The following is a 14,709-nucleotide window of genomic DNA, read 5'->3' as shown; positions in this document are numbered from 1 at the left end:
GGAGGGGCTGTACTGTATAAATATGTGATGCCTGTGTGGTGGAACACACACTAGATGAGACACTGTGAGACACTGGGATGTGACGAAGCAGCAGCTGGGAAGAAGAAGCTGTTGTGGGAGTCTGTGTGTCAGACAGGGTACTTCTGTGTGTCAGAGTACCAACCTGATAGGTTCAGGTGTCTGTTGGTTAGCCAGAACTGATAGGTTCAGGGTCTGTGCTTTAAGTTAAGGTTCTGGGTGAACCAAACTGTATGTATGTATGAGTGAAACTAAGCCACGTTACTTTGTCTTATTCACCTGATTGTTTTATTTACCCTGTTTGTATTTAAAATAAACCTTATTCTTTTTATTGTTTAAAAATCCATCCCTGGTCTGTGTGACTTCTTACAGGGAATGGTTGGTGGCAGCTTAGTAAACTGTGTGACAGATCACAGTAGGTCTGGGTTTGTCACAATGGTCTCCCACACTGAGCCAGGATCCACAAAGGACCTGTGGGAGTAAGCACAGCAGCATAGCCGTGCCCCCATGTTAGTACAGTGGTGCCTTGCTTAACAATTGCCCCACATTACGATGAATCCACTTTATGACAATCTTTTTGCATTCACAATTGCGATCGCGAAACGATGGTCTAAATGGGGGAATTTCGCTTAGCGACGATCGGTTCCCTGCTTTGGGAACCGATTTTTGCTTTACGACGATCAAAAACAGTTGATCGTCAGGTTTTCAAAATGGCCACCGGGTGCTTAAAATGGCTTCCGGCTGTGTTTAGGGACGGATTCCTCGCTATACAGGCAGTGAAAATGGCCGCTGTATGGAGGATCTTTGCTGGACAGTGAGTTTTTACCACATTGGAATGTATTGAACGGATTTCGATGCATTTCAATGGGGTTTTAAATTTCGCTTTACGATGTTTTCGCTTAACAGCGATTTTCCTGGAACGGATTATTGTCATTAAGCGAGGCACCACTGTAAAGGGTCAGGAAGTTGCTTATAAGTCACCAATGGCCATTCCATGGGGATTTCTTTACGAAAGTGTTTCTCCACTGGTGACAACTATTGATACTACATCTGGAACATCTTGGGTCTTGATCCTTCTGTTTTTTATTTGTTTTGAAAGGAGAAATTTAAAAGAGCAATGTGCTGATTCTACAGTAGCCTGTTCTGTGCAATTATAAGGAATACCATGGGAAAGTCGAACGTCCCATTCATTGCAGAAAGTGGTAAAGGTGTGAGAGGTATATGCAGGGTCATTGTCTGTTTTTAAGACTTGAGGCCAGCCCATAATTGCAAATGTTATATGACATGGCTAGAGGTCTTGCCACGAAGAGGGGTAGCCTAGATGTATCCTGAATAAGTATCAATAGTTAGATGAACATAAGAAATAGGAGCAAGGGTGCAGAGGAAGCCAGGAACCATCAGCCGGCCACAGCCACTTGGTGAGAGGCAGTAGACTGTGGTTGGGCTCCTGCTGGATGCCAGCTCTCTTTCCCAAGAGAGCTGCTCAGCCCCCTCTGTGTCTGCAGAATCAGGCCCTGCTGCTCCAGGCTGCCTCATTCCCCTTCAACATCAGCCACCTGGCCTAGGGAGAGAGCTTTTATCCGGAGCTGCCTTTGGGGCCTGACCAGACCAGCGTGCAGAGGAAGCCAGGAACCATCAGCCGGCCACAGCCACTTGGTGAGAGGCAGTGGACTGTGGTTGGGCTCCTGCTGGATGCCAGCTCTCTTTCCCAAGAGAGCTGCTCAGCCCCCTCTGTGTCTGCAGAACCAGGCCCTGCTGCTCCAGGCTGACTCATTCCCCTTCAACATCAGCCACCTGGCCTAGGGAGAGAGCTTTTATCTGGAGCTGCCTTTGGGGCCTGACCAGGCCAGCGTGCAGAGGAAGCCAGGAACCATCAGCCGGCCACAGCCACTTGGTGAGAGGCAGTAGACTGTGGTTGGGCTCCTGCTGGATGCCAGCTCTCTTTCCCAAGAGAGCTGCTCAGCCCCCTCTGTGTCTGCAGAATCAGGCCCTGCTGCTCCAGGCTGCCTCATTCCCCTTCAACATCAGCCACCTGGCCTAGGGAGAGAGCTTTTATCCGGAGCTGCCTTTGGGGCCTGACCAGACCAGCGTGCAGAGGAAGCCAGGAACCATCAGCCGGCCACAGCCACTTGGTGAGAGGCAGTGGACTGTGGTTGGGCTCCTGCTGGATGCCAGCTCTCTTTCCCAAGAGAGCTGCTCAGCCCCCTCTGTGTCTGCAGAACCAGGCCCTGCTGCTCCAGGCTGACTCATTCCCCTTCAACATCAGCCACCTGGCCTAGGGAGAGAGCTTTTATCTGGAGCTGCCTTTGGGGCCTGACCAGGCCAGCGTGCAGAGGAAGCCAGGAACCATCAGCCGGCCACAGCCACTTGGTGAGAGGCAGTGGACTGTGGTTGGGCTCCTGCTGGATGCCAGCTCTCTTTCCCAAGAGAGCTGCTCAGCCCCCTCTGTGTCTGCAGAACCAGGCCCTGCTGCTCCAGGCTGCCTCATTCCCCTTCAACATCAGCCACCTGGCCTAGGGAGAGAGCTTTTATCCGGAGCTGCCTTTGGGGCCTGACCAGACCAGCGTGCAGAGGAAGCCAGGAACCATCGGCCGGCCACAGCCACTTGGTGAGAGGCAGTGGACTGTGGTTGGGCTCCTGCTGGATGCCAGCTCTCTTTCCCAAGAGAGCTGCTCAGCCCCCTCTGTGTCTGCAGAACCAGGCCCTGCTGCTCCAGGCTGACTCATTCATCTCAACATGAGCCACATAACTTTGGGGGGGGGAGAGAAGGGGCTTTAGAAATGTTTTATTTTATATATGTTTTAAATGTTTTTAAATTGTTATTAATTGCCATAAATTAAGAAGAGACCCACAGTGGATCTAATGGAACAGGAAGGGGGGAGGGTGTTGGAGGGGGCAGCCATTGAGGTGGTGCTGGGTAGGGGAAGGAATGGCGGTGGGGGTAGAACATGCCCGCGTAGGAGAAGAGAGGTTAGATATCTTACATCTATCCCCTCTTCTAGTTCTACCCCCAACCAGATGGTATCAGGCGACCATATCAGCAAACCCTTGGGCCACACGGTGCTGTTGATGAACGCCAGGTCAGTACAAAATAAAACTGCCCTCATCCATGATGTAATTCTGGATGAGGGGGCTGACCTGGCGTGCATTACTGAGACATGGGTGGGAGAGGAGGGTGGTGTTCCCCTCTCCCAGCTGTGTCCGCCTGGGTACTCAGTCCAGCACCAAGGTCGCTCGGAGGGTCGGGGAGGGGGAGTTGCTATAGTCTATAGGAGTTCTATCTCCTTGACCAGGCTTCCTATCTCTTTGAGAGGAAGTCTCGAGGGCCTGTATTGTGTGTTGGGCTCGCGAGACAGGTTAGGGATTCTGTTGGTGTACCGCCCACCCTGCTGCGTACCAACAGTCTCCCTGCCTGAGCTGACGGAGGTAGTCTCGGACCTGGTGTTGAGGACTCCCAGGCTGTTGGTGCTGGGGGACCTCAACATTCATGCCGAGGCTCCCTTGACTGGGGCAGCTCAGGACTTCATGGCCGCCATGACAACCATGGGGCTGTCTCAATGTGTCATCGGCCCAACGCATGAGAAGGGCCATACCTTGGACCTGGTTTTCTCAACGGGATTGGAAGATGGTGGTTTGGATGTGGAGGGGCTGGTCGTGACCCCATTGTCATGGTCAGACCACTTCCTGGTCAAGTTTAGTCTATTAGCTTCTTCTTCCCTCTGCAAGGGTGGGGGATCTATTAAGATGATCCGCCCTCGGAGACTAATGGATCCAGATGGATTCCTGAATGCTCTGGGGGATTATCTGTCTGATATGGTCGGCGCTCCTGTCGAAGCTCAGGTCACCCTATGGAATAAGGAGATGACCCGGGCTGTTGACACGATTGCGCCTAAGCGCCCTCTTCCTGCTCGCCGAGCCCAGACAGCCCCTTGGTATACTTCTGAACTGCGGGCGATGAAGCGAGAGGGGAGACGGCTGGAGCGCAGGTGGAGGAAATCCCGCTGGGAGTCCGACCGAACACGACTTAGAGCCCATTATCGGGCCTATTTCGTGGCAATACGGCTGGCGAAACGGCAATATTTCTCCAGCCGTATTGCTTCCTCAGAATGTCGTCCAGCCGAGCTGTTTCGGGTGGTCCAGGATCTTCTTCAACCGGGAAATCCGGTGGAGGTCCTGGACTGCTCATCAGCTCGTTGTGATGAGTTTGCCATCCATTTTGAGGAAAAAATCGCTCAGATTCGCAGTGGGTTGGACTCCACAGTTACTGCAGAGTCAGAGGATGTATCCAGCGCACCGTACTTTGGTCAGGTATTAATGGATGAGTTTCAATTGTTGAGACCTGAGGATGTGGACAGGGTGCTTGGATCTGTCCGTTCTACCACAACTCCGCTCGACCCTTGCCCATCCTGGCTAATTAGAAGATCAGCCAGGGGGGTTCGCACCTGGGTCCAGGAGGCTGTGAACGCCTCTTTGAGAGAGGGAGTGGTCCCTACCACCTTGAAAGAGGCGGTAATTCGACCACTCCTTAAAAAGCCAAACCTGGACCCAAGGCTGGTGGCTAACTACCGACCAGTAGCGAACCTCCCTTATTTGGGCAAAGTGTTGGAGCGGGTTGTGGCTGGGCAACTCCAGGCGCTGCTGGATGAAACTGATTTTCTAGATCCATTTCAATCGGGTTTCAGGCCGGGTTTTGGTACAGAGACTGCCTTGGTCGCCCTGTATGATGACCTTTGCCGGGAGAGAGACAGGGGGAGTGTGACCCTGTTGATACTCCTGGATCTCTCAGTGGCTTTCGACACCATCGACCATGGTGTCCTTCTGGATAGGCTGGCTGGGTTGGGAGTTGGGGGCACTGTTTTACGGTGGTTCCGCTCCTTCCTGGCTGACCGTGTCCAGAGGGTGGTGCTGGGGGACAGTTGCTCTGCCCCATGGCATTCATGTCATGGGGTTCCTCAGGGCTCGATACTGTCCCCCATGCTGTTTAACATCTACATGAAACCGCTGGGAGAGGTCATCAGGAGGTTTGGGCTGAGGAGTCAGCAATATGCTGACGACACTCAGCTCTACCTCTCGTTTTCCACCAATCCAGGTGAGGCGGTTTCTGTGCTGAACGCGTGTCTGGACCTGATAATGGACTGGATGAGGGTCAATAAATTGAAACTCAATCCAGACAAGACGGAAGTGCTGTTAGTGGGTGCTTCGCCAGACAGGCTGGAGGGCCATCTCCCTGCCCTGAATGGGGTTACACTCCCCCTAAGGGACAGGGTCCGCAGCTTGGGGGTGCTCCTGGACCCCAGTCTAACACTGGAAGCCCAGGTGGACTCGGTGGCCAGGGGCGCCTTCCTCCAGCTGCGGAAACTATACCAGCTACGGCCCTACCTGGACGAGCGGAGTCTCATGACAGTTACACATGCACTGGTAACATCCCGTATAGATTACTGCAATGCGCTTTACGTGGGGCTGCCTTTGAAGACGGTCCGGCGACTGCAGCTGGTCCAGAATCGAGCGGCGCGGCTGGTGAGTGGTGTGGCCGCCAGGGAACATATCAAGCCGATTCTGTATAAGTTACATTGGCTACCAGTTGCTGCCCGGGCCCAATTCAAAGTGCTTGTTTTGACATATAAAGCCCTAAACGGCTTGGGCCCTGGATACCTGAAGGACCGCCTCCTTCCATATGAGCCTACCCGGCAGTTAAGATCTAGCCAGGGGGCCCTTTTGAAAGAGCCGTCCCTCAAGGAGGTAAGAGGGACGGCTTGTAGACAAAGGGCCTTTTCGGCAGCTGCCCCCAGACTATGGAATGCCCTCCCGACTGAGATTCGTCTGGCGCCGACACTGATGACATTTCGGCGCCAGGTCAAAACCTTCCTGTTCCAGAAGGCTTTTAACTGAAATAATATTAGCTGTGGGTCCGATGGCAATTATATATATATTTTAATTGTATTTTAATTGCTACATAATTTTATTGTATTTTAAATGCTGTAAGCCGCCCAGAGACCTTCGGGTAGTGTGGGCGGCATATAAAATAAATAAATAAATAAATAAATAAGGGTAGGAACATGAGTGTCATCCATTTGCCAAAGCTGATTGGCATCTGTTCCTTGTGGGTTAATAGCATCAAAAGGAAAGGAAATGGGAGACATGGAACAGGAAGAGCAGAAGGAGACAATGTCTCTAGCTTGAGAAAGCGAAATAGAAAATTGCTTATGAAGTTGTTTAGCACTCTGATGAAAAAAGGAATGGCTGTCAATACGATTAGAAAAGAGAGGACACAAGGAATGAAGAGCAGAGTCTGCACAACGATTTTCCTCCGAGATAGAAATCCAGTATGAGATCGGATGTGAGCTGCAAAAAAAAAAAAGGTTGTGATTTGGCAGCAAGGAGATTTTTTTAAAAGTCAAAAACAGGGAAATTAAGGAGAAGTCAAGAGCAGAAAGATAGGCATGTGACAGATGAGTGAGAAGGTTAAATACATATTGAATGTCTACAATGAGATTTAAATGTTGATCTGGAAATATTTGAAAGGTAAGGATGACAGCCACCAGTTCTGAATGTTGAGAAGAGTTTTGAAAAGAAGTAAACAAAGGTTTTCCAGGTTCCAGGAGGTTGCTGAAAGGTAGCCACGCCTCTGGTAGGTGCACCATCGGTAAAAACAGAGCATCAGGGAGAGGAGTAGCAGAGGAAAAGAGAGGAGTAGCAGAGGAAAGAGAGGAAAAGCAAAAGGGTACTTGCTGAATGAATGTTAAGTGGGGGTATTTAGGAGGATTAAAAGATATATCACCAATATAGTCTGCAAAAGCAATTTGACAAGTTAGTGATGTAGACATTAAATGATCGTGGTAATCTTTTAAAACAGGTAAGTAACAACGCAAAAGATCCCAACCTGTGAGTTGTTTGGCACGATGGTGTCTTTTGATTACAAGGTCTGTAATCGCATAGGTTGAATGCACTTGTTAATTTCCTGAAGATTGTGTAGCAAACACCACTTCCCAGATTTCTTTTTGGTGGTGAAAATGGAGGTATTCGATGGACTGGTGGAATACTTTATATGTCCTTGATCTAATTGCTCCTTAACTAAGACCTCCACTGCATGGAGCTTTTCTTTCGACAATGGTCATTGATCAACCCAGAGAGGTGGTCTAGGGAGCCACGTTAATGGCAAGGCTGCTTCTGATTGCATAGAGGCCTGTATTATAAATTTGTCTGCAATTTTTCATCAACCTTTTTCAAAAGAGCCCGACCCCAGATGGAAAAGGAAATAGGCAGAATGTAAGGAATGGTTGTAATTTGTTTAGGAGTCACCTAGACTTTCCAGAAGAATGGGCTGAAGGCTTTTCTGGGTTTGCTCATAGCCTCCAACTTTCCAAATGTCATGCACTGGCTGGGTGGGATAGCTTTCTGGCCAGTCTTTGCAATAACGCTAGCATCAGCTCCCGTATCAATCAGGCCATTTAGGATCAGTGATCCCATTTTAAGAGGGAGTCGAGGCTGTGAGTGCTCAGTGGTAGTTAAGGGAGCAACTCGAGTAGAACCAAAACCCCCACTATGAGGGTTTGTAGAAGGACCCATCTATGTTAATGGAAGCAATAATAATTGAGCAATAGATTCACTTGCAGGAAGGACCTGTAGTATATTAGACCGGGTTTGAATAATTAGAGGTCCTTCAAAATCCCCATCAATGATGTCTGGTACAACAAATAAACCCCGTGCAGAAATACTAGAGTGGGGGAGAACGAGACCCACAGTGTCTTTGGGTATTGGTCCATGATGTGCTGTTTTGACTTTGTAGACAGCGAGAAGGAATTGATAATTGACCTCTTCTGCTGTAATCAAATCATGACCGGCTCTTTTAACAATAGCAGGTTGGATTTCTTGAACTGGGGTAATATTTACTGAGTTCCCCTCACTTAACCCGGGGTTGGAGGACCACCTGACTTGGAGTCTCCCGGCATTGAAACAAACCGGCATTGATTGGCCCAGTGATAAACTTTCTGACATCGGGGACATTTTTTAGAAGGGTGTTTATTATTTTGGAGGGTTGATCTACATTCCCGACTGAAGTGCCCTTCCTTGCCACAGGAAAAACATTTACGATCTCGGGCAGGGTTCAAGGAAGTAGCCATGGCTGTGGCCAAAAGCTGTGTCTTGTGAGTTTCTGTCCCAATATTCTGACATAATTGTAGCATGGCAGCAATGTCAATCTCTGGTTTATTTTAAGTAGCCTGAAGGGCCATTTTACAATCCATGTTAGCATTTTCAAACGCCAGCTGTTTCATCAAAATATTAGCAGCCTCAGTATTCTCCATCTGCTGTTCAATTGCTCTTTGCAATTTGTTAATGAAAGACATATAGTCCTCTGTAGGACCCTGATGCAAATTGGCAAAAGACCCTAAAGGGGTACCTTTGTCTGGGATTTTTAACCAGGCTGCTCTAACAGTGTCAGTCACTTGTGCCAATCCCTTGCTAGGGATGGTAATCTGCTGTGCCATGGTGACAAAGAGTCCATCTCCATTTAACATATCTGCAGACACAGCAATATTGTTTCATAAATTATCCATGGCCAAAATGGCAGCAGCATCTTTCCATTCCTGCATGAAAAGTACAAATTGCGCAGGACTGAGCATTGCTTTAACCAAGACTTTCCAATCAGCTGGAATAAGGTTTCCATTTCCTTGTAACCCATCAACCAACCCAAGGGCAAAACTGCTATGGGGATCGTTTTCAACTACACTTTTTTCAATTCTTTAAACATGGCGGGAGGGGGACTTTCATGAACACAATGTCCCTGATTGTTACAAACCACAGGACAAACAGACATCCTGCTTACAACTTTTTTGAACTGTTGCTGTCTGGCAGAAGATATAGAACAATTAAGACTCGGACCACATGTTTTCTGAATAGTTTTTAATCCAGAGCTATAATTGCACTTAATAATGAGCTTAAAGACCACCAGTAGAAAATAGTTGGACAGTGTTACTTGGCCTGCGGTGTAGATGTTTGTATTCTTAGTGGTGGATTTTAGTGGGTGGGGAGTGTTTGGGATTTTTTGTGTGTGTGCATGTGAGTCTGGTCTCTGGGTGTCTGTGTGAATTACATTGTTTGGATATACCTTGTATATACTTATAATGACAATAAATTGATTTGAAATAAGGGGGAGGGCAGCAGCAACATCCTCTGGGTTTCCTTCGGCCATAACATCAGATAACATCTGCTGCACTGCTGAATGAGGAGGGGGAGGAGAAAGAGGAGATAGAGGAGAAGGGGCTGTTGGAAGGGCGTCAGGAGCTGCGTAGGAAGGAGGATTGTTTCTATTTTCATGGAGATCTGGTGGTTTAGAGGGTGACAAATTCTGAGGGGCTGTTGGAAGGTTAGCTAAAGACTGGGCTAACAAAGGGTTCGCAATCTTTGAAATTGCATCCCAGCAAAGATGCCATGTATGGAGGACTTTAACTGGAGCAACAGGTTCTTTGTGAAGTTTATTCCCAATTTTATCCAAATCTGAAAGCTTAAAGCTGCCTCCTTCCGGGTACCAAGATCAAAAAGTACCTATTTCCTTCAGTAAATCCCCTACTGAATCAGATACATCACGGTGACCTTCTCTATGAAGCAAATAAATCAAGTCTCTTTTATGCTGGTTTTGAAACGGTGTAAGAGTGTTTTCCATTTTTAATTAATAATATTCACTGGGATCCAAAAGAGGATGTGAGGATGCGTCTGAAGCCCGTGTTGGGCGAGGTGAGCTGCTTTGATTGCCTCAGGCGATGTCCCTGTCAGGTCCCTGTTCAGGCATCATATGTGTAATTGTCAAGATATTGTAATTTTATAGGCCTGAACATGTATTAAATGTAACATTAATGAGCTGCCATAATGAACAGCTGTGTGACTGCTGAGTCACTGTGACAGAGAAGAGGATGATGCAGTGTCTGGAGAAGAGGTGACACCCACATGGAGAAGATGATGTAATGCGTCCTGTGATTGGACAGAAGAAGCTGTGTAACTGTATATAAGTGAACAGTATGAACATTAATGTATCTTCTCCTTCTTTCACTTGCTGCTATTCTCTATGGCAGTTTGTCTATTGTTTGCCTGCTACGCCGAAGTTCTGCCAGTTTGTATATTTGTATATATTTGTATAATACACGTGTCTTATTACAGAAGAAGAGTGTGTGTCTTCAGTCAGATAACTCTGCGTATTATTGCAGCGCGAAGCTGACAGTAATAACTGAACAAAGGAAGGCTAATTGCCTTAGAATAAAGGAGTCGACAGCACGGATGTCCGATCCAGCGGAGCCTACAAGCAACACCTTGAGAGTGCTTTTATTTACTTAGCAAGATTACATAGTATGTTGTTAGAATTCAAATAGGATATTAGTTACCTAATCGCAACTACTGTAGGATTGGCTGAAATAACTCTTTGTTCTTATGCTCTACCTCTAACCGAAAGGGCAGAATAAGGGGTTACCTTGCCTGCTGGCAGTTGCCACTTCCTGCCAGGAGTGTATGCACATCAGTGGAACAGAATGCATCTACAACCTTTGAGCAGAAGTTTCCCATATCTAACCCCACTTCTCAGTGCAGGAATACAGATCAAAGGATATCTTCCAAGTGGTTGTCCACATTTCTTTTGAATGCCTCTAGTGTTGGAGCACTCACCACCACTTGCGGTAATTGGTTTCATTGTCATGCAGCTCTAACAGGAAGGTTTTCCTGAGATTCAACCAAAATCTGGCTTCCTGTAACTTGAACCTCTTGTTGCATGTCCTGCACTCTGCGATGATTGAGAACAGTTGCTCTACAGTTACTGTACTCTGTATAGACTAACTATACAATCGATATAGGTTAATATAGATTAACTGTATAGATTAACATGTAGTCAATCAATTGTGCGTGCATGTTCCCCCTGACATATTCTCCATGTGACTGATTGCATGTTGACTACAAAATATGGTGCACAATATGTCACACAACTGATTGTCCAAAGAGCAGTCTACCAAAAAGAGAGAAAAATATATGATTGTCTTTGCACTCATGGGTTTTTCTTAACAAGATTTTGATCAAGAAATATAAATTTTGTATGTATTTATTTATTTATTTATTTATTTATTTATTTATTTATTTATTTATTTATTACATTTCTACCCCCTCCCCCTCAGATAGTGTCTACTTGGGACAGCTTACAAATATCATAAAATATAAAATATGATAAAAACATTGTTCTGATGGGCAGGCTGAGGATTGTGACCATACAGTCTGTATCTGTAATATATGGAATGTATGCACATATATAATTCTAGGTGGGATCTCTTCTCCTTTTTTTTTGGAACATATGTACTTTTATGTATAAACATTTTCCCAATGTTAGGGCTGTTTGTGATGATTTTGTTGTTCTTTGATCACATTATATTTGTAACATGTTGTAGTTATAAAAGTATAGAAATACTTTCAAAGCCTTTTCATAGAAGCCTCCTTCTGAAATGCATTTGATAAGCAATGGAGATGAAAGTGCTTTCAAATAATTCACTGTTCTTTGCAGAGCAAGTATCCTGTTGATACCTGTGATAAATCTCTTATTGATTTGTTCTGGCCTTTGGGACACAAGTGGAGTTTTGATTCGCTGATTATGCCAAATACTTATATGCTTAACTTGACGCATGCACAGTTCTTTCTTTGTGCAGCAAACAAGACTGGTTCTAGATCTAGGAACATGTTTGTTGACTCCTAAAGTTCTAAGTAAAGCAACTCAAATTGATTTGACTCATTTGTACATTCAGACTGTGATCCTTTGCCTTTTATCTCACTTAGTAAAGCAGATAATCTCACCTTCCTGGGGCCCGCATATCCAACATATTCCTCTACAATCCATAGTTTAGCAATCTAAATGCTTGCTGCCCATAAAGGAAGACAGAACAATAACAAAAATAGAGGTGATTCCCCATACAAGGAGCTATTGCTTCCAGTTTATCTTGCTGACCAGTTTATCTTGTGAAAGCTAAGCCAGCATTACAAGACACTCCAGTGCTCCATGTCTGTTGGAAATGTTCTGTGATGCATACTTTGATAACTGTAAACCGCTGCAGCTGGCTGATTTCCACATGAGCAACATGTGGCCACACACGCTCATTTATGTGGTTCCCCCAGCTCATTATGGAAAAAGCTACTACCAAAATCTTACCCTTCCAAGTCTTTCATCAAACTGTGCATTTTAATTGAAACTGTTGGTTCAGCTCCTGCACCTGAAGTAAGAGGAAATAAATTTTCTTCATCATCTGGGAAACAGCTCTTCAGATATTTGAAGATGGCTTTCGTTATCCCTCTCTAACCATCTTTTCTCCTGGCTAAACTTACCCAAGCCTTTATTCAAAGACTATACGCTCTTCAGTTTATCTTGGTTGCTCTTGTTTGGACATACATTAGCTTGTCACTAGCCTTCTTACCTTGAAATGCTGAGAATATGGTTCCACCAATAGAAACACATAGTTGTATCTGGTAAGGAGAAGGGCTTCCAGTTGCTTACACAGTCTTCTTAGAGAGAAATGATAGCAAACTCTTGTTTATCTTTCTGACGTTTGTGTCCTATAACTTCTTCATGGCCATTGTCATGAGTCAAGCACATTACTATGTATTTCCAGTGCCTTTATTCTTAGGGCCATGGAAGTGGGAGGGAAATAAGACACAAATTTCTTAATTTTGAAAAAAATTGTTTAAAATTTAATCTTTCATATTCCATAATAATTGTTTTAAAATGTGTGTTTTTTTCTTCTTTGTACAATACATTTTTCAGAGACATGTTGTGAAAAAAACTCATGGTTTTAAAAAGCATACATCTTAATAAAGTTCTTATCAAGATCTATAAGATGCCGAGAATTACTGCTTTAATAAACTAGTGATTGTGAAGAGGTACAGTATTTTTTAAAAAAATCTCATATCAAAGGAGAGTTTCTAAAGACAAGTCACATGAAATCACATGCTTTCCTATTGGATTAAATCCCAGATGCCTAACATTCCAGAAAATTAGTTCTGTTCCCTTTGTGCTGATCCCAGAGTTGGAGAACTTACCATTTATGTTTCTCCAGATACCACAATCAGAAAAAGGACATTATGCCTATATATGTGAATTACCAAAAGCAAGGCTCATCCAGCTCTTCTTATCCTTTCCTTCCCCTGCTTATAACCTCTCCTGCCTATCTGAGCCTATGCTGTTGATATTATGTTCCTTAGCAAGCTCTCAAAAGTTTAAAAATTAAACCTGTGGTTCCTGCAGTTTTAGTAAATTAGCAATTTAACACCATGTTTTCTGGACTGATTGTGGGAATCAGGAAATAGCTGATCTAAGAATGATGAGTGAGAATGGGAGATATTTCATCGTCCTTTAGTCCTGTCTGACTCTTTGTGACCCCATGGACCAGAGCACGCCAGGCCCTCCTATCTTCCAGCTCCCAGAGTTGTGTCAAATTCATGTTAGTTGCTTCGGTGACACTGTCCATCCATCTCGTCCTCTGTCGTCCCCTTCTCTTGCCTTCACACTTTCTCAACATCAAGGTCTTTTCCAAGGAGTCTTCTCTTCTCATGAGATGGCCAAAGTACTGGAGCCTCAGGTTCAGGATCTGTCCTTCCAGTGAGCACTCAGGTTTGATTTCCTTTAGAATTGATAGGTTTGTTCTCCTTGCAGTCCAGGGGACTCTCAAGAGTCTCCTCCAGCACCACAATTCAAAGGCATCAATTCTTTGGCGGTCTGCCTTCTTTATGGTCCAGCTCTCACTTCCATGCATACTTACTGCATTCTAAATGTATAAAGAAGAATAGGAAACAGCCACTGGGTGAGGATTGGCCTATAACGGAAGAGAGAAGAGGTCTCCCCTCAAATAAACTGGAATTGAGAGATATGGAAATGGGCTAAGCAGAAACGAAGCACATTGCTGGATTTATTTTTCAAACATATTTGCAATTCTTCATTCATTATTATATAGCACTACGTTAAAGTAGCATTTCTGCTATAGTGATCAAGAGTACATTGTATACAAATTTTTGAATTTGATGACATACATAGTTGTGTTATATGTCTATTAGTTTCTAAACATGGTTAAATAGAAAAAGATATGAGTCTCATTGCATTTATCTTTTTATTTCTCTCCTTTACTTCCCTTGCTGCCTTTCTCCCCAAACGGGAACGCAGGGGACCTTACAATATTGTTTTTAAAAAACAGAATTAAAGAAAATGAAATTACAAATATTAAAGCAGAACTAAATTAATCCAATCATTAAAAAAACAAATTAAAACACTTCAAAATCACCTAAAATTCTAGTCGTAGTTTACTAAAAAAAAGAAAGAGAACCAGCACAGCATCTAAAATACAGTGAGATTTAGTGTCTTCATAGTTGAAGGCTAGCTGAATGGAAATGTATTTGTCAGCTAGTAGGACAGCTGGGAGGGGGTCAAACTAGCCTCTCTTGGCAAAAAGATGCAGAGTCTGGGATTGGCCACAATGAAGACCTTCTGTTGAGTCCCACCAAACTTGCCAGTGGAGGGAGTGAGATGATGAGAAGGTCCTCCAGCAGATCTCAAAGCCCAGATAGGTTTGCATGAGAGAGCATGATCTTTCAGATAGCCTGGACCCAAGTCATATAGGGCTTTATAGGGCATAACTGGCACTTTGAATTGTGCATGGAAATGGACCAGTAGTCAGATTTTCATTA

General features: G+C 45.1%; 1 protein-coding gene across 1 annotated transcript in view; it reads left to right on the top strand.

Moving 5' to 3' along the window:
• RAB31 (RAB31, member RAS oncogene family) overlaps positions 1-14,709 on the top strand; it is a 74,489-nt gene that overhangs the window by 34,129 nt on the left and 25,651 nt on the right. The window lies entirely within an intron of this gene.

Source organism: Pogona vitticeps, chromosome 4 (assembly GCF_051106095.1).
Source record: "Pogona vitticeps strain Pit_001003342236 chromosome 4, PviZW2.1, whole genome shotgun sequence".
NCBI lineage: Eukaryota > Metazoa > Chordata > Lepidosauria > Squamata > Agamidae > Pogona > Pogona vitticeps.
This window is presented reverse-complemented; position numbering and strand designations above follow the sequence as displayed.